This window comes from Pseudophryne corroboree, chromosome 7 (assembly GCF_028390025.1).
Source record: "Pseudophryne corroboree isolate aPseCor3 chromosome 7, aPseCor3.hap2, whole genome shotgun sequence".
NCBI lineage: Eukaryota > Metazoa > Chordata > Amphibia > Anura > Myobatrachidae > Pseudophryne > Pseudophryne corroboree.
In genome coordinates this window covers 515,557,965-515,583,374 of record NC_086450.1, presented here as the reverse complement: position 1 = coordinate 515,583,374, position 25,410 = coordinate 515,557,965, and the positions used below count along the sequence as shown (strand labels likewise).

At 57.8% G+C, this 25,410-nt stretch overlaps 1 protein-coding gene across 2 annotated transcripts in view; it reads left to right on the top strand.

Annotated features, from left to right (window-relative positions):
* RNF40 (ring finger protein 40) overlaps window positions 1-25,410 on the top strand; it is a 271,003-nt gene that overhangs the window by 19,951 nt on the left and 225,642 nt on the right. The window lies entirely within an intron of this gene.

Sequence of the window (25,410 nt, the reverse complement as noted above, 5' to 3'; positions counted from 1 at the left end):
GGGGGGCGGCATCTCCTCTACGGTCAGTAGTAATAGTAGCGCACGGGGGGGGGGGGGGGCGGCATCTCCTCTGCGGTCAGTAGTAATAGTAGCGCTTGGGGGGCGGCATCTCCTCTACGGTCAGTAGTAATAGTAGCGCTTGGGGGGGGGCATCTCCTCTACGGTCAGTAGTAATAGTAGCGCTTGGGGGGGGGGCATCTCCTCTACGGTCAGTAGTAATAGTAGCGCATGGGGGGGGTCTCCTCTACGGTCAGTAGTAATAGTAGCGCTTGGGGGGGGCATCTACTCTACGGTCAGTAGTAATAGTAGCGCTTGGGGGGGGGGGCATCTCCTCTACTGTCAGTAGTAATAGTAGCGCTTGGGGGGGGGGGGCATCTCCTCTACGGTCAGTAGTAATAGTAGCGCTTGGGGGGGGGCATTTCCTCTGCGGTCAGTAGTAATAGTAGCGCTTGGGGGGGGGGCATCTCCTCTACGGTCAGTAGTAATAGTAGCGCTTGGGGGGGGGGGCATCTCCTCTACGGTCAGTAGTAATAGTAGCGCTTGGGGGGGGGGGCATCTCCTCTACGGTCAGTAGTAATAGTAGCGCTTGGGGGGGGCATCTCCTCTACGGTCAGTAGTAATAGTAGCGCATGGAGGGGGGCATCTCCTCTACGATCAGTAGTAATAGTAGCGCTTGGGGGGGGGCATCTCCTCTACGGTCAGTAGTAATAGTAGCGCATGGGGGGGGCATCTCCTCTACGGTCAGTAGTAATAGTAGCGCATGGGGGGGGGCATCTCCTCTACGGTCAGTAGTAATAGTAGCGCTTGGGGGGGGGGGCATCTCCTCTGCGGTCAGTAGTAATAGTAGCGCATGGGGGGGCATCTACTCTACGGTCAGTAGTAATAGTAGCACATGGGGGGGGGGGGCGCATCTCCTCTACGGTCAGTAGTAATAGTAGCGCTTGGGGGGGGGGCATCTCCTCTACGGTCAGTAGTAATAGTAGCGCATGGGGGGGGCATCTCCTCTACGGTCAGTAGTAATAGTAGCGCTTGGGGGGGGGGCATCTCCTCTACGGTCAGTGGTAATAGTAGCGCTTGGAGGGGGGGGGCATCTCCTCTACGGTCAGTAGTAATAGTAGCGCATGGGGGGGCATCTACTCTACGGTCAGTAGTAATACTAGCGCATGGGGGGGCATCTCCTCTACGGTCAGTAGTAATAGTAGCGCTTGGGGGGGGAGCATCTCCTCTGCGGTCAATAGTAATAGTAGCGCTTGGGGGGGGCATCTCCTCTACGGTCAGTAGTAATAGTAGCGCATGGGGGGGGGGATCTCCTCTACGGTTAGTAGTAATAGTAGCGCTTGGGGGGGGGCATCTCCTCTGCGGTCAGTAGTAATACTAGCGCTTGGGGGGGGGGGCATCTCCTCTACGGTCAGTAGTAATAGTAGCGCATGGGGGGGGGGGATCTCCTCTACGGTCAGTAGTAATAGTAGCGCATGGGGGGGGGGATCTCCTCTACGGTCAGTAGTAATAGTAGCGCTTGGGGGGGGGGGGGCATCTCCTCTACGGTCAGTAGTAATAGTAGCGCATGGGGGGGGCATCTCCTCTACGGTCAGTAGTAATAGTAGCGCTTGGGGGGGGGGGCATCTCCTCTACGGTCAGTGGTAATAGTAGCGCTTGGAGGGGGGGGGCATCTCCTCTACGGTCAGTAGTAATAGTAGCGCATGGGGGGGCATCTACTCTACGGTCAGTAGTAATAGTAGCGCATGGGGGGGGGCATCTCCTCTACGGTCAGTAGTAATAGTAGCGCTTGGGGGGGGAGCATCTCCTCTTCGGTCAATAGTAATAGTAGCGCTTGGGGGGGGGCATCTCCTCTACGGTCAGTAGTAATAGTAGCGCATGGGGGGGGGGATCTCCTCTACGGTCAGTAGTAATAGTAGCGCTTGGGGGGGGGGCATCTCCTCTGCGGTCAGTAGTAATACTAGCGCTTGGGGGGGGGGCCATCTCCTCTACGGTCAGTAGTAATAGTAGCGCATGGGGGGGGGGGATCTCCTCTACGGTCAGTAGTAATAGTAGCGCATGGGGGGGGGGGATCTCCTCTACGGTCAGTAGTAATAGTAGCGCATGGGGGGGGGATCTCCTCTACGGTCAGTAGTAATAGTAGCGCTTGGGGGGGGGGGCATCTCCTCTACGGTCAGTAGTAATAGTAGCGCATGGGGGGGGCATATCCTCTACAATCAGTAGTAATAGTAGCGCTTGGGGGGGGGGGGGCATCTCCTCTACGGTCAGTGGTAATAGTAGCGCTTGGAGGGGGGGGGGGGGCATCTCCTCTACGGTCAGTAGTAATAGTAGCGCATGGGGGGGCATCTACTCTACGGTCAGTAGTAATAGTAGCGCATGGGGGGGGCATCTCTACGGTCAGTAGTAATAGTAGCGCTTGGGGGGGGAGCATCTCCTCTGCGGTCAATAGTAATAGTAGCGCTTGGGGGGGCATCTCCTCTACGGTCAGTAGTAATAGTAGCGCATGGGGGGGGGGGATCTCCTCTACGGTCAGTAGTAATAGTAGCGCTTGGGGGGGGGCATCTCCTCTGCGGTCAGTAGTAATACTAGCGCTTGGGGGGGGGCATCTCCTCTACGGTCAGTAGTAATAGTAGCGCATGGGGGGGGGATCTCCTCTACGGTCAGTAGTAATAGTAGCGCATGGGGGGGGGGGGATCTCCTCTACGGTCAGTAGTAATAGTAGCGCTTGGGGGGGGCATCTCCTCTACGGTCAGTAGTAATAGTAGCGCATGGGGGGGGGGTCTCCTCTACGGTCAGTAGTAATAGTAGCGCATGGGGGGGGGCATCTCCTCTGCGGTCAGTAGTAGTAGTTGCGCTTGGGGGGGGCATCTCCTCTGCGGTCAGTAGTAATAGTAGCGGTTGGGGGGGGCGTCTCCTCTACGGTCAGTAGTAATAGTAGCGCTTGGGGGGGGCATCTCCTCTGCGGTCAGTAGTAATAGTAGCGCATGGGGGGGGGGCGGCATCTCCTCTGCGGTCAGTAGTAATAGTAGCGGTTGGGGGGGGCGTCTCCTCTACGGTCAGTAGTAATAGTAGCGCTTGGGGGGCGGCATCTCCTCTACGGTCAGTAGTAATAGTAGCGCATGGGGGGGGGGGGGGGGGGCGGCATCTCCTCTGCGGTCAGTGGTAATAGTAGCGCTTGTGGGGGAGCATCTCCTCTGCGGTCAGTAGTAATAGTAGCGCTTGGGGGGCGGCATCTCCTCTGCGGTCAGTAGTAATAGTAGCGCTTGGGGGGCGGCATCTCCTCTACGGTCAGTAGTAATAGTAGCGCATGGGGGGGGGGGGGCGGCATCTCCTCTGCGGTCAGTAGTAATAGTAGTGCTTGGGGGGGGGGGCATCTCCTCTACGGTCAGTTGTAATAGTAGCGCTTGGGGGGGGGGGGGGGGGGGCATCTCTACGGTCAGTAGTAATAGTAGCGCATGGGGGGGGTCTCCTCTACGGTCAGTAGCAATAGTAGCGCTTGGGGGGGGCATCTCCTCTACGGTCAGTAGTAATAGTAGCGCTTGGGGGGGGGCATCTCCTCTACGGTCAGTAGTAATAGTAGCGCTTGGGGGGGGGGGCATCTCCTCTACGGTCAGTAGTAATAGCGCTTGGGGGGGGGGCATCTCCTCTACGGTCAGTAGTAATAGTAGCGCTTGGGGGGGGGGCATCTCCTCTGCGGTCAGTAGTAATAGTAGCGCTTGGGGGGGGGGGCATCTCCTCTACGGTCAGTAGTAATAGTAGCGCTTGGGGGGGGCATCTCCTCTACGGTCAGTAGTAATAGTAGCGCTTGGGGGGGGGGCATCTCCTCTACGGTCAGTAGTAATAGTAGCGCATGGGGGGGGGGGGGCGGCATCTCCTCTGCGGTCAGTAGTAATAGTAGCGCTTGGGGGGGAGCATCTCCTCTGCGGTCAGTAGTAATAGTAGCGCTTGGGGGGCGGCATCTCCTCTGCGGTCAGTAGTAATAGTAGCGCTTGGGGGGCGGCATCTCCTCTACGGTCAGTAGTAATAGTAGCGCATGGGGGGGGCATCTCCTCTGCGGTCAGTAGTAATAGTAGCGCTTGGGGGGCGGCATCTCCTCTACGGTCAGTAGTAATAGTAGCGCTTGGGGGGGGGGGGGGGAGGGGGCGTCTCCTCTACGGTCAGTAGTAATAGTAGCGCTTGGGGGGGCATCTCCTCTACGGTCAGTAGTAATAGTAGCGCATGGGGGGGGTCTCCTCTACGGTCAGTAGTAATAGTAGCGCTTGGGGGGGGCATCTCCTCTACGGTCAGTAGTAATAGTAGAGCTTGCGGGGGGGCATCTCCTCTACGGTCAGTAGTAATAGTAGCGCTTGGGGGCGGCATCTCCTCTACGGTCAGTAGTAATAGTAGCGCTTGGGGGGGGGGGGCATCTCCTCTACGGTCAGTAGTAATAGTAGCGCTTGGGGGGGGCATCTCCTCTACGGTCAGTAGTAATAGTAGCGCTTGGGGGGGGCATCTCCTCTACGGTCAGTAGTAATAGTAGCGCTTGGGGGGGGGGCATCTCCTCTACGGTCAGTAGTAATAGTAGTGCATGGGGGGCATCTCCTCTACGGTCAGTAGTAATAGTAGCGCATGGGGGGGGCATCTCCTCTACGGTCAGTAGTAATAGTAGCGCATGGGGGGGCATCTCCTCTACGGTCAGTAGTAATAGTAGCGCTTGGGGGGGGGGGCATCTCCTCTGCGGTCAGTAGTAATAGTAGCGCATGGGGGGGCATCTACTCTACGGTCAGTAGTAATAGTAGCGCATGGAGGGGGGCATCTCCTCTACGATCAGTAGTAATAGTAGCGCTTGGGGGGGGGGGGGCATCTCCTCTACGGTCAGTAGTAATAGTAGTGCATGGGGGGCATCTCCTCTACGGTCAGTAGTAATAGTAGCGCATGGGGGGGCATCTCCTCTACGGTCAGCAGTAATAGTAGCGCATGGGGGGGGGCATCTCCTCTACGGTCAGTAGTAATAGTAGCGCTTGGGGGGGGGGGCATCTCCTCTGCGGTCAGTAGTAATAGTAGCGCATGGGGGGGCATCTACTCTACGGTCTGTAGTAATAGTAGCGCTTGGGGGGGGGGGCATCTCCTCTACGGTCAGTAGTAATAGTAGCGCATGGGGGGGGCATCTCCTCTACGGTCAGTAGTAATAGTAGCGCTTGGGGGGGGGGGGGGGGCCATCTCCTCTACGGTCAGTGGTAATAGTAGCGCTTGGAGGGGGGGGGCATCTCCTCTACGGTCAGTAGTAATAGTAGCGCATGGGGGGGCATCTACTCTACGGTCAGTAGTAATAGTAGCGCATGGGGGGGCATCTCTTCTACGGTCAGTAGTAATAGTAGCGCTTGGGGGGGGAGCATCTCCTCTGCGGTCAATAGTAATAGTAGCGCTTGGGGGGGGCATCTCCTCTACGGTCAGTAGTAATAGTAGCGCATGGGGGGGGGGGGATCTCCTCTACGGTTAGTAGTAATAGTAGCGCTTGGGGGGGGCATCTCCTCTGCGGTCAGTAGTAATACTAGCGCTTGGGGGGGGGGGCATCTCCTCTACGGTCAGTAGTAATAGTAGCGCATGGGGGGGGGATCTCCTCTACGGTCAGTAGTAATAGTAGCGCATGGGGGGGGGATCTCCTCTACGGTCAGTAGTAATAGTAGCGCATGGGGGGGGGGGGATCTCCTCTACGGTCAGTAGTAATAGTAGCGCTTGGAGGGGGGGGGGGCATCTCCTCTACGGTCAGTAGTAATAGTAGCGCATGGGGGGGCATCTACTCTACGGTCAGTAGTAATAGTAGCGCATGGGGGGGGGCATCTCCTCTACGGTCAGTAGTAATAGTAGCGCTTGGGGGGGGAGCATCTCCTCTGCGGTCAATAGTAATAGTAGCGCTTGGGGGGGGCATCTCCTCTACGGTCAGTAGTAATAGTAGCGCATGGGGGGGGGGATCTCCTCTACGGTCAGTAGTAATAGTAGCGCTTGGGGGGGGGGGCATCTCCTCTGCGGTCAGTAGTAATACTAGCGCTTGGGGGGGGGGGGCATCTCCTCTACGGTCAGTAGTAATAGTAGCGCATGGGGGGGGGGATCTCCTCTACGGTCAGTAGTAATAGTAGCGCATGGGGGGGGGATCTCCTCTACGGTCAGTAGTAATAGTAGCGCTTGGGGGGGGGGGGGGGATCTCCTCTACGGTCAGTAGTAATAGTAGCGCATGGGGGGGGGTCTCCTCTACGGTCAGTAGTAATAGTAGCGCATGGGGGGGGGGCATCTCCTCTGCGGTCAGTAGTAGTAGTAGCGCTTGGGGGGGGGGCATCTCCTCTGCGGTCAGTAGTAATAGTAGCGGTTGGGGGGGGCGTCTCCTCTACGGTCAGTAGTAATAGTAGCGCTTGGGGGGGGCATCTCCTCTGCGGTCAGTAGTAATAGTAGCGCATGGGGGGGGGGCGGCATCTCCTCTGCGGTCAGTAGTAATAGTAGCGGTTGGGGGGGGCGTCTCCTCTACGGTCAGTAGTAATAGTAGCGCTTTGGGGGCGGCATCTCCTCTACGGTCAGTAGTAATAGTAGCGCATGGGGGGGGGGGCGGCATCTCCTCTGCGGTCAGTGGTAATAGTAGCGCTTGGGGGGGAGCATCTCCTCTGCGGTCAGTAGTAATAGTAGCGCTTGGGGGGCGGCATCTCCTCTGCGGTCAGTAGTAATAGTAGCGCTTGGGGGGCGGCATCTCCTCTACGGTCAGTAGTAATAGTAGCGCATGGGGGGGGGGGGGCGGCATCTCCTCTGCGGTCAGTAGTAATAGTAGTGCTTGGGGGGGGGGGCATCTCCTCTACGGTCAGTAGTAATAGTAGCGCTTGGGGGGGGGGGGGGCGGCATCTCTACGGTCAGTAGTAATAGTAGTGCATGGGGGGGGGTCTCCTCTACGGTCAGTAGTAATAGTAGCGCTTGGGGGGGGCATCTCCTCTACGGTCAGTAGTAATAGTAGCGCTTGGGGGGGGGGCATCTCCTCTACGGTCAGTAGTAATAGTAGCGCTTGGGGGGGGGCATCTCCTCTACGGTCAGTAGTAATAGCGCTTGGGGGGGGGGGGCATCTCCTCTACGGTCAGTAGTAATAGTAGCGCTTGGGGGGGGCATCTCCTCTGCGGTCAGTAGTAATAGTAGCGCTTGGGGGGGGGGGGGCATCTCCTCTACGGTCAGTAGTAATAGTAGCGCTTGGGGGGGGGGGGCATCTCCTCTACGGTCAGTAGTAATAGTAGCGCTTGGGGGGGGGCATCTCCTCTACGGTCAGTAGTAATAGTAGCGCATGGGGGGGGGGGCGGCATCTCCTCTGCGGTCAGTAGTAATAGTAGCGCTTGGGGGGGAGCATCTCCTCTGCGGTCAGTAGTAATAGTAGCGCTTGGGGGGCGGCATCTCCTCTGCGGTCAGTAGTAATAGTAGCGCTTGGGGGGCGGCATCTCCTCTACGGTCAGTAGTAATAGTAGCGCATGGGGGGGGCATCTCCTCTGCGGTCAGTAGTAATAGTAGCACTTGGGGGGCGGCATCTCCTCTACGGTCAGTAGTAATAGTAGCGCTTGGGGGGGGGGGCATCTCCTCTACGGTCAGTAGTAATAGTAGCGCATGGGGGGGGTCTCCTCTACGGTCAGTAGTAATAGTAGCGCTTGGGGGGGGGCATCTCCTCTACGGTCAGTAGTAATAGTAGCGCTTGCGGGGGGGCATCTCCTCTACGGTCAGTAGTAATAGTAGCGCTTGGGGGCGGCATCTCCTCTACGGTCAGTAGTAATAGTAGCGCTTGGGGGGGGGCATCTCCTCTGCGGTCAGTAGTAATAGTAGCGCTTGGGGGGGGGGCATCTCCTCTACGGTCAGTAGTAATAGTAGCGCTTGGGGGGGGGCATCTCCTCTACGGTCAGTAGTAATAGTAGCGCTTGGGGGGGGGGGGGGGGCATCTCCTCTACGGTCAGTAGTAATAGTAGTGCATGGGGGGCATCTCCTCTACGGTCAGTAGTAATAGTAGCGCATGGGGGGGGCATCTCCTCTACGGTCAGTAGTAATAGTAGCGCATGGGGGGGCATCTCCTCTACAGTCAGTAGTAATAGTAGCGCTTGGGGGGGGGACATCTCCTCTGCGGTCAGTAGTAATAGTAGCGCATGGGGGGGCATCTACTCTACGGTCAGTAGTAATAGTAGCACATGGGGGGGGGGGGCATCTCCTCTACGGTCAGTAGTAATAGTAGCGCTTGGGGGGGGGGCATCTCTACGGTCAGTAGTAATAGTAGCGCATGGGGGGGCATCTACTCTACGGTCAGTAGTAATAGTAGCGCATGGGGGGGGCATCTCCTCTACGGTCAGTAGTAATAGTAGCGCTTGGGGGGGGCATCTCCTCTACGGTCAGTGGTAATAGTAGCGCTTGGGGGGGGGGGGGGGCATCTCCTCTACGGTCAGTAGTAATAGTAGCGCATGGGGGGGCATCTACTCTACGGTCAGTAGTAATAGTAGCGCATGGGGGGGCATCTACTCTACGGTCAGTAGTAATAGTAGCGCATGGGGGGGGCATATCCTCTACGGTCAGTAGTAATAGTAGCGCTTGGGGGGGGAGCATCTCCTCTGCGGTCAATAGTCATAGTAGCGCTTGGGGGGGGGCATCTCCTCTACGGTCAGTAGTAATAGTAGCGCTTTGGGGGGGGGGGGGCATCTCCTCTGCGGTCAGTAGTAATAGTAGCGCTTGGGGGGGGGCATCTCCTCTATGGTCAGTAGTAATAGTAGCGCATGGGGGGGGGGGGATCTCCTCTACGGTCAGTAGTAATAGTAGCGCATGGGGGGGGATCTCCTCTACGGTCAGTAGTAATAGTAGCTCTTGGGGGGGGGGCATCTCCTCTACGGTCAGTAGTAATAGTAGCGCATGGGGGGGGGGTCTCCTCTACGGTCAGTAGTAATAGTAGCGCATGGGGGGGGGGCATCTCCTCTGCGGTCAGTAGTAATAGTAGCGCTTGGGGGGGGGGGGCATCTCCTCTGCGGTCAGTACTAATAGTAGCGCTTGGGGGGGGGCGTCTCCTCTACGGTCAGTAGTAATAGTAGCGCTTGGGGGGCGGCATCTCCTCTACGGTCAGTAGTAATAGTAGCGCTTGGGGGGCGGCATCTCCTCTACGGTCAGTAGTAATAGTAGCGCATGGGGGGGGGGGCGGCATCTCCTCTGCGGTCAGTGGTAATAGTAGCGCTTGGGGGGGAGCATCTCCTCTGCGGTCAGTAGTAATAGTAGCGCTTGGGGGGCGGCATCTCCTCTGCGGTCAGTAGTAATTGTAGCGCTTGGGGGGCGGCATCTCCTCTACGGTCAGTAGTAATAGTAGCGCATGGGGGGGGGGGGCGGCATCTCCTCTGCGGTCAGTAGTAATAGTAGTGCTTGGGGGGGGGGGCATCTCCTCTACGGTCAGTAGTAATAGTAGCGCTTGGGGGGGGCATCTCCTCTACGGTCAGTAGTAATAGTAGCGCTTGGGGGGGCATCTCCTCTACGGTCAGCAGTAATAGTAGCGCTTGGGGGGGGGCATCTCCTCTACGGTCAGTAGTAATAGTAGCGCTTGGGGGGGGGGGCATCTCCTCTACGGTCAGTAGTAATAGTAGCGCTTGGGGGGGGCATCTCCTCTGCGGTCAGTAGTAATAGTAGCGCTTGGGGGGGCATCTCCTCTACGGTCAGTAGTAATAGTAGCGCTTGGGGGGGGGGCATCTCCTCTATGGTCAGTAGTAATAGTAGCGCTTGGGGGGGGGCATCTCCTCTACGGTCAGTAGTAATAGTAGCGCATGGGGGGGGGGGGGGGCGGCATCTCCTCTGCGGTCAGTAGTAATAGTAGCGCTTGGGGGGGAGCATCTCCTCTGCGGTCAGTAGTAATAGTAGCGCATGGGGGGGCATCTACTCTACGGTCAGTAGTAATAGTAGCGCATGGGGGGGCATCTCCTCTACGGTCAGTAGTAATAGTAGCGCTTGGGGGGGGAGCATCTCCTCTGCGGTCAATAGTAATAGTAGCGCTTGGGGGGGGCATCTCCTCTACGGTCAGTAGTAATAGTAGCGCATGGGGGGGGGGATCTCCTCTACGGTTAGTAGTAATAGTAGCGCTTGGGGGGGGGGGGCATCTCCTCTGCGGTCAGTAGTAATACTAGCGCTTGGGGGGGGGCATCTCCTCTACGGTCAGTAGTAATAGTAGCGCATGGGGGGGGGGGATCTCCTCTACGGTCAGTAGTAATAGTAGCGCATGGGGGGGGGGGGGGACTCCTCTACGGTCAGTAGTAATAGTAGCGCTTGGGGGGGGGGGCATCTCCTCTACGGTCAGTAGTAATAGTAGCGCATGGGGGGGGGCATCTCCTCTACGGTCAGTAGTAATAGTAGCGCTTGGGGGGGGGGGGGGGCATCTCCTCTACGGTCAGTGGTAATAGTAGCGCTTGGAGGGGGGGGGGGCATCTCCTCTACGGTCAGTAGTAATAGTAGCGCATGGGGGGCATCTACTCTACGGTCAGTAGTAATAGTAGCGCATGGGGGGGGGCATCTCCTCTACGGTCAGTAGTAATAGTAGCGCTTGGGGGGGGAGCATCTCCTCTTCGGTCAATAGTAATAGTAGCGCTTGGGGGGGGCATCTCCTCTACGGTCAGTAGTAATAGTAGCGCATGGGGGGGGGGATCTCCTCTACGGTCAGTAGTAATAGTAGCGCTTGGGGGGGGGGCATCTCCTCTGCGGTCAGTAGTAATACTAGCGCTTGGGGGGGGGCATCTCCTCTACGGTCAGTAGTAATAGTAGCGCATGGGGGGGGGGGGGGCGGCATCTCCTCTGCGGTCAGTAGTAATAGTAGCGCTTGGGGGGGAGCATCTCCTCTGCGGTCAGTAGTAATAGTAGCGCATGGGGGGGCATCTACTCTACGGTCAGTAGTAATAGTAGCGCATGGGGGGGCATCTCCTCTACGGTCAGTAGTAATAGTAGCGCTTGGGGGGGGAGCATCTCCTCTGCGGTCAATAGTAATAGTAGCGCTTGGGGGGGGCATCTCCTCTACGGTCAGTAGTAATAGTAGCGCATGGGGGGGGGGGATCTCCTCTACGGTTAGTAGTAATAGTAGCGCTTGGGGGGGGGGGCATCTCCTCTGCGGTCAGTAGTAATACTAGCGCTTGGGGGGGGGGCATCTCCTCTACGGTCAGTAGTAATAGTAGCGCATGGGGGGGGGGATCTCCTCTACGGTCAGTAGTAATAGTAGCGCATGGGGGGGGGGGGGACTCCTCTACGGTCAGTAGTAATAGTAGCGCTTGGGGGGGGGGGGGGCATCTCCTCTACGGTCAGTAGTAATAGTAGCGCATGGGGGGGGGCATCTCCTCTACGGTCAGTAGTAATAGTAGCGCTTGGGGGGGGGGGGGGGGCATCTCCTCTACGGTCAGTGGTAATAGTAGCGCTTGGAGGGGGGGGGGGGCATCTCCTCTACGGTCAGTAGTAATAGTAGCGCATGGGGGGCATCTACTCTACGGTCAGTAGTAATAGTAGCGCATGGGGGGGGGCATCTCCTCTACGGTCAGTAGTAATAGTAGCGCTTGGGGGGGGAGCATCTCCTCTTCGGTCAATAGTAATAGTAGCGCTTGGGGGGGGCATCTCCTCTACGGTCAGTAGTAATAGTAGCGCATGGGGGGGGGGGATCTCCTCTACGGTCAGTAGTAATAGTAGCGCTTGGGGGGGGGGCATCTCCTCTGCGGTCAGTAGTAATACTAGCGCTTGGGGGGGGGGCATCTCCTCTACGGTCAGTAGTAATAGTAGCGCATGGGGGGGGGGATCTCCTCTACGGTCAGTAGTAATAGTAGCGCATGGGGGGGGGGGATCTCCTCTACGGTCAGTAGTAATAGTAGCGCATGGGGGGGGGGATCTCCTCTACGGTCAGTAGTAATAGTAGCGCTTGGGGGGGGGGGCATCTCCTCTACGGTCAGTAGTAATAGTAGCGCATGGGGGGGGCATCTCCTCTACGGTCAGTAGTAATAGTAGCGCTTGGGGGGGGGGGGCATCTCCTCTACGGTCAGTGGTAATAGTAGCGCTTGGAGGGGGGGGGCATCTCCTCTACGGTCAGTAGTAATAGTAGCGCATGGGGGGGCATCTACTCTACGGTCAGTAGTAATAGTAGCGCATGGGGGGGGCATCTCCTCTACGGTCAGTAGTAATAGTAGCGCTTGGGGGGGGAGCATCTCCTCTGCGGTCAATAGTAATAGTAGCGCTTGGGGGGGGGCATCTCCTCTACGGTCAGTAGTAATAGTAGCGCATGGGGGGGGGGATCTCCTCTACGGTCAGTAGTAATAGTAGCGCTTGGGGGGGGGCATCTCCTCTGCGGTCAGTAGTAATACTAGCGCTTGGGGGGGGGCATCTCCTCTACGGTCAGTAGTAATAGTAGCGCATGGGGGGGGGGATCTCCTCTACGGTCAGTAGTAATAGTAGCGCTTGGGGGGGGGGGGGCATCTCCTCTACGGTCAGTAGTAATAGTAGCGCATGGGGGGGGGGGTCTCCTCTACGGTCAGTAGTAATAGTAGCGCATGGGGGGGGGCATCTCCTCTGCGGTCAGTAGTAGTAGTAGCGCTTGGGGGGGGGCATCTCCTCTGCGGTCAGTAGTAATAGTAGCGGTTGGGGGGGGCGTCTCCTCTACGGTCAGTAGTAATAGTAGCGCTTGGGGGGGGCATCTCCTCTGCGGTCAGTAGTAATAGTAGCGCATGGGGGGGGGGGGGCGGCATCTCCTCTGCGGTCAGTAGTAATAGTAGCGGTTGGGGGGGGGCGTCTCCTCTACGGTCAGTAGTAATAGTAGCGCTTGGGGGGCGGCATCTCCTCTACGGTCAGTAGTAATAGTAGCGCATGGGGGGGGGGGCGGCATCTCCTCTGCGGTCAGTGGTAATATAGGCGCTTGGGGGGGAGCATCTCCTCTGCGGTCAGTAGTAATAGTAGCGCTTGGGGGGGGGCATCTCCTCTACGGTCAGTAGTAATAGTAGCGCTTGGGGGGGGGGCATCTCCTCTACGGTCAGTAGTATAGTAGCGCTTGGGGGGGGGCATCTCCTCTACGGTCAGTAGTAATAGTAGCGCTTGGGGGGGGCATCTCCTCTGCGGTCAGTTGTAATAGTAGCGCTTGGGGGGGCATCTCCTCTACGGTCAGTAGTAATAGTAGCGCTTGGGGGGGGGGGGCATCTCCTCTATGGTCAGTAGTAATAGTAGCGCTTGGGGGGGGGGCATCTCCTCTACGGTCAGTAGTAATAGTAGCGCATGGGGGGGGGGGGGGCGGCATCTCCTCTGCGGTCAGTAGTAATAGTAGCGCTTGGGGGGGAGCATCTCCTCTGCGGTCAGTAGTAATAGTAGCGCATGGGGGGGCATCTACTCTACGGTCAGTAGTAATAGTAGCGCATGGGGGGGCATCTCCTCTACGGTCAGTAGTAATAGTAGCGCTTGGGGGGGGAGCATCTCCTCTGCGGTCAATAGTAATAGTAGCGCTTGGGGGGGGCATCTCCTCTACGGTCAGTAGTAGTAATAGTAGCGCATGGGGGGGGGGATCTCCTCTACGGTTAGTAGTAATAGTAGCGCTTGGGGGGGGGGGGGGCATCTCCTCTGCGGTCAGTAGTAATACTAGCGCTTGGGGGGGGGCATCTCCTCTACGGTCAGTAGTAATAGTAGCGCATGGGGGGGGGGATCTCCTCTACGGTCAGTAGTAATAGTAGCGCATGGGGGGGGGGGGACTCCTCTACGGTCAGTAGTAATAGTAGCGCTTGGGGGGGGGGGCATCTCCTCTACGGTCAGTAGTAATAGTAGCGCATGGGGGGGGGGCATCTCCTCTACGGTCAGTAGTAATAGTAGCGCTTGGGGGGGGGGCATCTCCTCTACGGTCAGTGGTAATAGTAGCGCTTGGAGGGGGGGGGCATCTCCTCTACGGTCAGTAGTAATAGTAGCGCATGGGGGGGCATCTACTCTACGGTCAGTAGTAATAGTAGCGCATGGGGGGGGCATCTCCTCTACGGTCAGTAGTAATAGTAGCGCTTGGGGGGGGAGCATCTCCTCTTCGGTCAATAGTAATAGTAGCGCTTGGGGGGGGCATCTCCTCTACGGTCAGTAGTAATAGTAGCGCATGGGGGGGGGGGATCTCCTCTACGGTCAGTAGTAATAGTAGCGCATGGGGGGGGGGGATCTCCTCTACGGTCAGTAGTAATAGTAGCGCATGGGGGGGGGGGGATCTCCTCTACGGTCAGTAGTAATAGTAGCGCTTGGGGGGGGGGGGGGGCATCTCCTCTACGGGTCAGTAGTAATAAGTAGCGCATGGGGGGGGCATCTCCTCTACGGTCAGTAGTAATAGTAGCGCTTGGGGGGGGGGCATCTCCTCTACGGTCAGTGGTAATAGTAGCGCTTGGAGGGGGGGGGGCATCTCCTCTACGGTCAGTAGTAATAGTAGCGCATGGGGGGGGCATCTACTCTACGGTCAGTAGTAATAGTAGCGCATGGGGGGGGCATCTCCTCTACGGTCAGTAGTAATAGTAGCGCTTGGGGGGGGAGCATCTCCTCTGCGGTCAATAGTAATAGTAGCGCTTGGGGGGGGCATCTCCTCTACGGTCAGTAGTAATAGTAGCGCATGGGGGGGGGGGATCTCCTCTACGGTCAGTAGTAATAGTAGCGCTTGGGGGGGGGGGGGGCATCTCCTCTACGGTCAGTAGTAATAGTAGCGCATGGGGGGGGGGGGTCTCCTCTACGGTCAGTAGTAATAGTAGCGCATGGGGGGGGGGGCATCTCCTCTGCGGTCAGTAGTAGTAGTAGCGCTTGGGGGGGGGGCATCTCCTCTGCGGTCAGTACGTAATAGTAGCGGTTGGGGGGGCGTCTCCTCTACGGTCAGTAGTAATAGTAGCGCTTGGGGGGGGGGCATCTCCTCTGCCGGTCAGTAGAAATAGTAGCGCATGGGGGGGGGGGGGGGCATCTCCTCTACGGTCAGTAGTAATAGTAGCGCATGGGGGGGGGGGTCTCCTCTACGGTCAGTAGTAATAGTAGCGCATGGGGGGGGGGGATCTCCTCTACGGTCAGTAGTAATAGTAGCGCTTGGGGGGGGGGGGGGGCATCTCCTCTACGGTCAGTAGTAATAGTAGCGCATGGGGGGGGGGGGGTCTCCTCTACGGTCAGTAGTAATAGTAGCGCATGGGGGGGGGGGCATCTCCTCTGCGGTCAGTAGTAGTAGTAGCGCTTGGGGGGGGGGCATCTCCTCTGCGGTCAGTAGTAATAGTAGCGGTTGGGGGGGGCGTCTCCTCTACGGTCAGTAGTAATAGTAGCGCTTGGGGGGGGGCATCTCCTCTGCGGTCAGTAGAAATAGTAGCGCATGGGGGGGGGGGGCGGCATCTCCTCTGCGGTCAGTAGTAATAGTAGCGGTTGGGGGGGGGCGTCTCCTCTACGGTCAGTAGTAATAGTAGCGCTTGGGGGGCAGCATCTCCTCTACGGTCAGTAGTAATAGTAGCGCATGGGGGGGGGGCGGCATCTCCTCTGCGGTCAGTGGTAATAGTAGCGCTTGGGGGGGAGCATCTCCTCTGCGGTCAGTAGTAATAGTAGCGCTTGGGGGGCGGCATCTCCTCTGCGGTCAGTAGTAATAGTAGCGCTTGGGGGGCGGCATCTCCTCTACGGTCAGTAGTAATAGTAGCGCATGGGGGGGGGGCGGCATCTCCTCTACGGTCAGTAGTAATAGTAGTGCATGGGGGGGGGTCTCCTCTACGGTCAGTAGTAATAGTAGCGCTTGGGGGGGGCATCTCCTCTACGGTCAGTAGTAATAGTAGCGCTTGGGGGGGGGGGCATCTCCTCTACGGTCAGTAGTAATAGTAGCGCTTGGGGGGGGCATCTCCTCTACGGTCAGTAGTAATAGTAGCGCTTGGGGGGGGGGGCATCTCCTCTACGGTCAGTAGTAATAGTAGCGCTTGGGGGGGGGCATCTCCTCTACGGTCAGTAGTAATAGCGCTTGGGGGGGGGGGGCATCTCCTCTACGGTCAGTAGTAATAGTAGCGCTTGGGGGGGGCATCTCCTCTGCGGTCAGTAGTAATAGTAGCGCTTGGGGGGGGTGGGCATCTCCTCTACGGTCAGTAGTAATAGTAGCGCATGGGGGGGGGGCATCTCCTCTACGGTCAGTAGTAATAGTAGCGCTTGGGGGGGGCATCTCCTCTACGGTCAGTAGTAATAGTAGCGCATGGGGGGGGGGGGGCGGCATCTCCTCTGCGGTCAGTAGTAATAGTAGCGCTTGGGGGGGAGCATCTCCTCTGCGGTCAGTAGTAATAGTAGCGCTTGGGGGGCGGCATCTCCTCTGCGGTCAGTAGTAATAGTAGCGCTTGGGGGGCGGCATCTCCTCTACGGTCAGTAGTAATAGTAGCGCATGGGGGGGGCATCTCCTCTGCGGTCCGTAGTAATAGTAGCGCTTGGGGGGCGGCATCTCCTCTACGGTCCAGTAGTAATAGTAGCGCTTGGGGGGCGTCTCCTCTACGGTCAGTAGTAATAGTAGCGCTTGGGGGGGGGGGGGGCATCTCCTCTACGGTCAGTAGTAATAGTAGCGCATGGGGGGGGTCTCCTCTACGGTCAGTAGTAATAGTAGCGCTTGGGGGGGGGCATCTCCTCTACGGTCAGTAGTAATAGTAGCGCTTGCGGGGGGGCATCTCCTCTACGGTCAGTAGTAATAGTAGCGCTTGGGGGCGGCATCTCCTCTACGGTCAGTAGTAATAGTAGCGCTTGGGGGGGGGCATCTCCTCTGCGGTCAGTAGTAATAGTAGCGCTTGGGGGGGGCATCTTCTCTACGGTCAGTAGTAATAGTAGCGCTTGGGGGGGGGCATCTCCTCTACGGTCAGTAGTAATAGTAGCGCTTGGGGGGGGGGCATCTCCTCTACGGTCAGTAGTAATAGTAGTGCATGGGGGGGCATCTCCTCTACGGTCAGTAGTAATAGTAGCGCATGGGGGGGGCATCTCCTCTACGGTCAGTAGTAATAGTAGCGCATGGGGGGGCATCTCCTCTACGGTCAGTAGTAATAGTAGCGCTTGGGGGGGGGACATCTCCTCTGCGGTCAGTAGTAATAGTAGCGCATGGGGGGGCATCTACTCTACGGTCAGTAGTAATAGTAGCACATGGGGGGGGGGGGCATCTCCTCTACGGTCAGTAGTAATAGTAGCGCTTGGGGGGGGGGGGCATCTCCTCTACGGTCAGTAGTAATAGTAGCGCATGGGGGGGCATCTACTCTACGGTCAGTAGTAATAGTAGCGCATGGGGGGGGCATCTCCTCTACGGTCAGTAGTAATAGTAGCGCTTGGGGGGGGGCATCTCCTCTACGGTCAGTGGTAATAGTAGCGCTTGGGGGGGGGGGGGGGCATCTCCTCTACGGTCAGTAGTAATAGTAGCGCATGGGGGGGCATCTACTCTACGGTCAGTAGTAATAGTGGCGCATGGGGGGGGGCATATCCTCTACGGTCAGTAGTAATAGTAGCGCTTTGGGGGGGGAGCATCTCCTCTGCGGTCAATAGTAATAGTAGCGCTTGGGGGGGGGGGCATCTCCTCTACGGTCAGTAGTAATAGTAGCGCATGGGGGGGGGGCATCTCCTCTACGGTCAGTAGTAATAGTAGCGCTTGGGGGGGGGCATCTCCTCTACGGTCAGTGGTAATAGTAGCGCTTGGAGGGGGGGGGCATCTCCTCTACGGTCAGTAGTAATAGTAGCGCAATGGGGGGCATCTACTCTACGGTCAGTAGTAATAGTAGCGCATGGGGGGGGGCAATCTCCTCTACGGTCAGTAGTAATAGTAGCGCTTGGGGGGGGAGCATCTCCTCTTCGGTCAATAGTAATAGTAGCGCTTGGGGGGGGCATCTCCTCTACGGTCAGTAGTAATAGTAGCGCATGGGGGGGGGGGATCTCCTCTACGGTCAGTAGTAATAGTAGCGCATGGGGGGGGGGATCTCCTCTACGGTCAGTAGTAATAGTAGCGCATGGGGGGGGGGGATCTCCTCTACGGTCAGTAGTAATAGTAGCGCTTGGGGGGGGGGGCATCTCCTCTACGGTCAGTAGTAATAGTAGCGCATGGGGGGGGCATCTCCTCTACGGTCAGTAGTAATAGTAGCGCTTGGGGGGGGGCATCTCCTCTACGGTCAGTGGTAATAGTAGCGCTTGGAGGGGGGGGGCATCTCCTCTACGGTCAGTAGTAATAGTAGCGCATGGGGGGGCATCTACTCTACGGTCAGTAGTAATAGTAGCGCATGGGGGGGGCATCTCCTCTACGGTCAGTAGTAATAGTAGCGCTTGGGGGGGGAGCATCTCCTCTGCGGTCAATAGTAATAGTAGCGCTTGGGGGGGGCATCTCCTCTACGGTCAGTAGTAATAGTAGCGCATGGGGGGGGGGGATCTCCTCTACGGTCAGTAGTAATAGTAGCGCTTGGGGGGGGGGGGGGGCATCTCCTCTACGGTCAGTAGTAATAGTAGCGCATGGGGGGGGGGGTCTCCTCTACGGTCAGTAGTAATAGTAGCGCATGGGGGGGGGGGGCATCTCCTCTGCGGTCAGTAGTAGTAGTAGCGCTTGGGGGGGGGGCATCTCCTCTGCGGTCAGTAGTAATAGTAGCGGTTGGGGGGGGCGTCTCCTCTACGGTCAGTAGTAATAGTAGCGCTTGGGGGGGGGCATCTCCTCTGCGGTCAGTAGAAATAGTAGCGCATGGGGGGGGGGGGGGCATCTCCTCTACGGTCAGTAGTAATAGTAGCGCATGGGGGGGGGGGGTCTCCTCTACGGTCAGTAGTAATAGTAGCGCATGGGGGGGGGGGGATCTCCTCTACGGTCAGTAGTAATAGTAGCGCTTGGGGGGGGGGGGGGGCATCTCCTCTACGGTCAGTAGTAATAGTAGCGCATGGGGGGGGGGGGTCTCCTCTACGGTCAGTAGTAATAGTAGCGCATGGGGGGGGGGGCATCTCCTCTGCGGTCAGTAGTAGTAGTAGCGCTTGGGGGGGGGGGCATCTCCTCTGCGGTCAGTAGTAATAGTAGCGGTTGGGGGGGGCGTCTCCTCTACGGTCAGTAGTAATAGTAGCGCTTGGGGGGGGGGCGATCTCCTCTGCGGTCAGTAGAAATAGTAGCGCATGGGGGGGGGGGGCGGCATCTCCTCTGCGGTCAGTAGTAATAGTAGCGGTTGGGGGGGGGCGTCTCCTCTACGGTCAGTAGTAATAGTAGCGCTTGGGGGGCGGCATCTCCTCTACGGTCAGTAGTAATAGTAGCGCATGGGGGGGGGGCGGCATCTCCTCTGCGGTCAGTGGTAATAGTAGCGCTTGGGGGGGAGCATCTCCTCTGCGGTCAGTAGTAATAGTAGCGCTTGGGGGGCGGCATCTCCTCTGCGGTCAGTAGTAATAGTAGCGCTTGGGGGGCGGCATCTCCTCTACGGTCAGTAGTAATAGTAGCGCATGGGGGGGGGGGCGGCATCTCCTCTACGGTCAGTAGTAATAGTAGTGCATGGGGGGGGGTCTCCTCTACGGTCAGTAGTAATAGTAGCGCTTGGGGGGGGCATCTCTCTACGGTCAGTAGTAATAGTAGCGCTTGGGGGGGGGGGCATCTCCTCTACGGTCAGTAGTAATAGTAGCGCTTGGGGGGGGCATCTCCTCTACGGTCAGTAGTAATAGTAGCGCTTGGGGGGGGGGGGCATCTCCTCTACGGTCAGTAGTAATAGTAGCGCTTGGGGGGGGGCATCTCTCTCTACGGTCAGTAGTAATAGCGCTTGGGGGGGGGGGGGCATCTCCTCTACGGTCAGTAGTAATAGTAGCGCTTGGGGGGGGCATCTCCTCTGCGGTCAGTAGTAATAGTAGCGCTTGGGGGGGTGGGCATCTCCTCTACGGTCAGTAGTAATAGTAGCGCATGGGGGGGGGGGCATCTCCTCTACGGTCAGTAGTAATAGTAGCGCTTGGGGGGGGCATCTCCTCTACGGTCAGTAGTAATAGTAGCGCATGGGGGGGGGGCGGCATCTCCTCTGCGGTCAGTAGTAATAGTAGCGCTTGGGGGGGGAGCATCTCCTCTGCGGTCAGTAGTAATAGTAGCGCTTGGGGGGCGGCATCTCCTCTGCGGTCAGTAGTAATAGTAGCGCTTGGGGGGCGGCATCTCCTCTACGGTCAGTAGTAATAGTAGCGCATGGGGGGGGGCATCTCCTCTGCGGTCCGTAGTAATAGTAGCGCTTGGGGGGCGGCATCTCCTCTACGGTCAGTAGTAATAGTAGCGCTTGGGGGGCGTCTCCTCTACGGTCAGTAGTAATAGTAGCGCTTGGGGGGGGGGGGGCATCTCCTCTACGGTCAGTAGTAATAGTAGCGCATGGGGGGGGTCTCCTCTACGGTCAGTAGTAATAGTAGCGCTTGGGGGGGGGCATCTCCTCTACGGTCAGTAGTAATAGTAGCGCTTGCGGGGGGGCATCTCCTCTACGGTCAGTAGTAATAGTAGCGCTTGGGGGCGGCATCTCCTCTACGGTCAGTAGTAATAGTAGCGCTTGGGGGGGGGCATCTCCTCTGCGGTCAGTAGTAATAGTAGCGCTTGGGGGGGGCATCTCCTCTACGGTCAGTAGTAATAGTAGCGCTTGGGGGGGGGCATCTCCTCTACGGTCAGTAGTAATAGTAGCGCTTGGGGGGGGGGCATCTCCTCTACGGTCAGTAGTAATAGTAGTGCATGGGGGGCATCTCCTCTACGGTCAGTAGTAATAGTAGCGCATGGGGGGGGCATCTCCTCTACGGTCAGTAGTAATAGTAGCGCATGGGGGGGCATCTCCTCTACGGTCAGTAGTAATAGTAGCGCTTGGGGGGGGGACATCTCCTCTGCGGTCAGTAGTAATAGTAGCGCATGGGGGGGCATCTACTCTACGGTCAGTAGTAATAGTAGCACATGGGGGGGGGGGGCATCTCCTCTACGGTCAGTAGTAATAGTAGCGCTTGGGGGGGGGGGGGCATCTCCTCTACGGTCAGTAGTAATAGTAGCGCATGGGGGGGGCATCTACTCTACGGTCAGTAGTAATAGTAGCGCATGGGGGGGGCATCTCCTCTACGGTCAGTAGTAATAGTAGCGCTTGGGGGGGGGCATCTCCTCTACGGTCAGTGGTAATAGTAGCGCTTGGGGGGGGGGGGGGGGCATCTCCTCTACGGTCAGTAGTAATAGTAGCGCATGGGGGGGCATCTACTCTACGGTCAGTAGTAATAGTGGCGCATGGGGGGGGCATATCCTCTACGGTCAGTAGTAATAGTAGCGCTTTGGGGGGGAGCATCTCCTCTGCGGTCAATAGTAATAGTAGCGCTTGGGGGGGGGGGCATCTCCTCTACGGTCAGTAGTAATAGTAGCGCATGGGGGGGGGGATCTCCTCTACGGTCAGTAGTAACAGTAGCGCTTTGGGGGGGGGGGCATCTCCTCTGCGGTCAGTAGTAATAGTAGCGCTTGGGGGGGGGCATCTCCTCTATGGTCAGTAGTAATAGTAGCGCATGGGGGGGGGGGGGATCTCCTCTACGGTCAGTAGTAATAGTAGCGCATGGGGGGGGATCTCCTCTACGGTCAGTAGTAATAGTAGCGCTTGGGGGGGGGGCATCTCCTCTACGGTCAGTAGTAATAGTAGCGCATGGGGGGGGGGGTCTCCTCTACGGTCAGTAGTAATAGTAGCGCATGGGGGGGGCATCTCCTCTGCGGTCAGTAGTAATAGTAGCGCTTGGGGGGGGGGCATCTCCTCTGCGGTCAGTAGTAATAGTAGCGCTTGGGGGGGGCGTCTCCTCTACGGTCAGTAGTAATAGTAGCGCTTGGGGGGCGGCATCTCCTCTACGGTCAGTAGTAATAGTAGCGCTTGGGGGGCGGCATCTCCTCTACGGTCAGTAGTAATAGTAGCGCATGGGGGGGGGGGGGGGCGGCATCTCCTCTGCGGTCAGTGGTAATAGTAGCGCTTGGGGGGGAGCATCTCCTCTGCGGTCAGTAGTAATAGTAGCGCTTGGGGGGCGGCATCTCCTCTGCGGTCAGTAGTAATAGTAGCGCTTGGGGGGCGGCATCTCCTCTACGGTCAGTAGTAATAGTAGCGCATGGGGGGGGGGGGGCGGCATCTCCTCTGCGGTCAGTAGTAATAGTAGTGCTTGGGGGGGGGCATCTCCTCTACGGTCAGTAGTAATAGTAGCGCTTGGGGGGGGGGGGCATCTCCTCTACGGTCAGTAGTAATAGTAGCGCTTGGGGGGGGGGGGCATCTCCTCTACGGTCAGTAGTAATAGTAGCGCTTGGGGGGGGGCATCTCCTCTACGGTCAGTAGTAATAGTAGCGCTTGGGGGGGGGGGCATCTCCTCTACGGTCAGTAGTAATAGTAGCGCTTGGGGGGGGGCATCTCCTCTGCGGTCAGTAGTAATAGTTGCGCTTGGGGGCGGCATCTCCTCTGCGGTCAGTAGTAATAGTAGCGCTTGGGGGGCGGCATCTCCTCTACGGTCAGTAGTAATAGTAGCGCATGGGGGGGCATCTCCTCTGCGGTCAGTAGTAATAGTAGCGCTTGGGGGGCGGCATCTCCTCTACGGTCAGTAGTAATAGTAGCGCTTGGGGGGGCGTCTCCTCTACGGTCAGTAGTAATAGTAGCGCTTGGGGGGGGGGCATCTCCTCTACGGTCAGTAGTAATAGTAGCGCATGGGGGGGGGGGTCTCCTCTACGGTCAGTAGTAATAGTAGCGCTTGTGGGGGGCATCTCCTCTACGGTCAGTAGTAATAGTAGCGCTTGGGGGGGGGGGGGCATCTCCTCTACGGTCAGTAGTAATAGTAGCGCTTGGGGGGGGCATCTCCTCTACGGTCAGTAGTAATAGTAGCGCTTGGGGGGGGGGCATCTCCTCTGCGGTCAGTAGTAATAGTAGCGCTTGGGGGGGCATCTCCTCTACGGTCAGTAGTAATAGTAGTGCTTGGGGGGGGCATCTCCTCTACGGTCAGTAGTAATAGTAGCGCATGGGGGGGGGGCATCTCCTCTACGATCAGTAGTAATAGTAGCGCTTGGGGGGGGGGGGGGCATCTCCTCTACGGTCAGTAGTAATAGTAGTGCATGGGGGGCATCTCCTCTACGGTCAGTAGTAATAGTAGCGCATGGGGGGGGCATCTCCTCTACGGTCAGTAGTAATAGTAGCGCATGGGGGGGGCATCTCCTCTACGGTCAGTAGTAATAGTAGCGCTTGGGGGGGGGCATCTCCTCTGCGGTCAGTAGTAATAGTAGCGCATGGGGGGCATCTACTCTAACGGTCAGTAGTAATAGTAGCACATGGGGGGGGGGCATCTCCTCTACGGTCAGTAGTAATAGTAGCGCTTGGGGGGGGGGGCATCTCCTCTACGGTCAGTAGTAATAGTAGCGCATGGGGGGGCATCTACTCTACGGTCAGTAGTAATAGTAGCGCATGGGGGGGGGCATCTCCTCTACGGTCAGTAGTAATAGTAGCGCTTGGGGGGGGGCATCTCCTCTACGGTCAGTGGTAATAGTAGCGCTTGGGGGGGGGGGGCATCTCCTCTACGGTCAGTAGTAATAGTAGCGCATGGGGGGGCATCTACTCTACGGTCAGTAGTAATAGTAGCGCATGGGGGGGGGGGCATCTCCTCTACGGTCAGTAGTAATAGTAGCGCTTGGGGGGGGAGCATCTCCTCTGCGGTCAATAGTAATAGTAGCGCTTGGGGGGGCATCTCCTCTACGGTCAGTAGTAATAGTAGCGCATGGGGGGGGGATCTCCTCTACGGTCAGTAGTAATAGTAGCGCTTGGGGGGGGGGGGGCATCTCCTCTGCGGTCAGTAGTAATAGTAGCGCATGGGGGGGGGGATCTCCTCTACGGTCAGTAGTAATAGTAGCGCATGGGGGGGGGGATCTCCTCTACAGTCAGTAGTAATAGTAGCGCTTGGGGGGGGCATCTCCTCTACGGTCAGTAGTAATAGTAGCGCATGGGGGGGGGGGTCTCCTCAGTAGTAATAGTAGCGCATGGGGGGGGGGCATCTCCTCTGCGGTCAGTAGTAATAGTAGCGCTTGGGGGGGGGGCATCTCCTCTGCGGTCAGTAGTAATAGTAGCGCTTGGGGGGGGCGTCTCCTCTACGGTCAGTAGTAATAGTAGCGCTTGGGGGGGCATCTCCTCTGCGGTCAGTAGTAATAGTAGCGCTTGGGGGGCGGCATCTCCTCTACGGTCAGTAGTAATAGTAGCGCTTGGGGGGCGGCATCTCCTCTACGGCCAGTAGTAATAGTAGCGCATGGGGGGGGCGGCATCTCCTCTGCGGTCAGTAGTAATAGTAGCGCTTGGGGGGCGGCATCTCCTCTGCGGTCAGTAGTAATAGCGCTTGGGGGGCGGCATCTCCTCTACGGTCAGTAGTAATAGTAGCGCATGGGGGGGGGGGGGGCGGCATCTCCTCTGCGGTCAGTAGTAATAGTAGCGCTTGGGGGGGGGGCGGCATCTCCTCTACGGTCAGTAGTAATAGTAGCGCTTGGGGGGGGGGGGGGGGCATCTCCTCTACGGTCAGTAGTAATAGTAGCGTTTGGGGGGGCATCTCCTCTACGGTCAGTAGTGATAGTAGCGCATGGGGGGGGGGTCTCCTCTACGGTCAGTAGTGATAGTAGCGCTTGGGGGGGGCATCTCCTCTACGGTCAGTAGTAATAGTAGCGCTTGGGGGGGGCATCTCCTCTACGGTCAGTAGTAATAGTAGCGCTTGGGGGGGGGGCATCTCCTCTACGGTCAGTAGTAATAGTAGCGCTTGGGGGGGGCATCTCCTCTACGGTCAGTAGTAATAGTAGCGCTTGGGGGGGGGGGGGGGCATCTCCTCTACGGTCAGTAGTAATAGTAGCGCTTGGGGGGGGCATCTACTCTGCGGTCAGTAGTAATAGTAGCGCTTGGGGGGGGGGGGGCATCTCCTCTACGGTCAGTAGTAATAGTAGCGCTTGGGGGGGGGCATCTCCTCTACGGTCAGTAGTAATAGTAGCGCTTGGGGGGAGCATCTCCTCTACGGTCAGTAGTAATAGTAGCGCATGGGGGGGGGCATCTCCTCTACGATCAGTAGTAATAGTAGCGCTTGGGGGGGGCATCTCCTCTACGGTCAGTAGTAATAGTAGTGCATTGGGGGCATCTCCTCTACGGTCAGTAGTAATAGTAGCGCATGGGGGGGGGGCATCTCCTCTACGGTCAGTAGTAATAGTAGCGCATGGGGGGGGGCATCTCCTCTACGGTCAGTAGTAATAGTAGCGCTTAGGGGGGGGCATCTCCTCTGCGGTCAGTAGTAATAGTAGCGCATGGGTGGGGCATCTACTCTACGGTCAGTAGTAATAGTAGCACATGGGGGGGGGGGGCATCTCCTCTACGGTCAGTAGTAATAGTAGCGCTTGGGGGGGGGCATCTCCTCTACGGTCAGTAGTAATAGTAGCGCATGGGGGGGCATCTACTCTACGGTCAGTAGTAATAGTAGCGCATGGGGGGGGGCATCTCCTCTACG